The sequence below is a fragment of the Trypanosoma theileri genome (assembly GCF_002087225.1).
Source record: "Trypanosoma theileri isolate Edinburgh chromosome Unknown TM35_Tth_90_V1, whole genome shotgun sequence".
Taxonomy (NCBI): Eukaryota; Euglenozoa; class Kinetoplastea; order Trypanosomatida; family Trypanosomatidae; genus Trypanosoma; species Trypanosoma theileri.
The window spans coordinates 29957-30884 of record NW_021639932.1 but is presented as its reverse complement, the minus strand read 5'-3'; positions in this window follow the sequence as shown (position 1 = coordinate 30884).

Here is a 928-nt window from a genome sequence, read left to right as displayed (position 1 = left end):
CTGCATTGCTAAACTGTGGTTCAGATGTTTTCACTCCTTCAGGGCTGAATCTTTTTACGATGGCCATAGAGGGTGGGGCAAGTAAGAATATGTTACAGAGTATCTTCGCATATACTGTGGTTGAACTCTTGTGATGATATTCTCTAATGTGAACATTGAGGGGTTTTGCTTTCAAGAGAAGTGCAGAGCGACAATGGGGATATAGGACCTCTTATTCTCTCTCTCTCTGTGGTATTTTAAAGTTTTCATGGTAACTCTGCTGAACTGGAATGATTTCTATGTTTGCCTGTGTTTTGTATTTACGTTGGGTATTGCTGGAATAATCCTGATTGGGATTTCCATCTCATGTTACATTCTTCNATTATCCTGATTAGGATTTCCATCTCATGTTACATTCTTCAGATTTGAGAGGATGAATAGTCTCATTAAGGACTGATAATGGTCCTGTTCTTTGGTTTTGTTTTGTTTTTTTACATGGGCTTGGTCTGCTGGTGTATTGTTCTTTTTTGGTGGTGTGTTCTCTTCCCTTCCCTTTCTTTGTGAGTATCTTTATTGACTGTTTGTTTTTACTATGAATTTCTCTTCTTCTGTGGTTCTTTGGATAGTTCATTATACCCCAAGAACAANTATACTGTGGTTGAACTCTTGTGATGATATTCTCTAATGGTGAACATTGAGGGGTTTTGCTTTCAAGAGAAGTGTAGAGCGACAATGAGGATATTAGACCTCTTATTCTCTCTTTCTCTCTCTCTGTGGTATTTTAAAGTTTTCAGGGTAACTCTGCTGAACTGGAACTCTTTCTATGTTTGCCTGTGTTTTGTATTTGCGTTGGATATTTCTGGGATTATCCTGATTAGGATTTCCATCTCATGTTACATTCTTCAGATTTGAGAGGATGAATAGTCTCATTAAGGACTGATAATGGTCC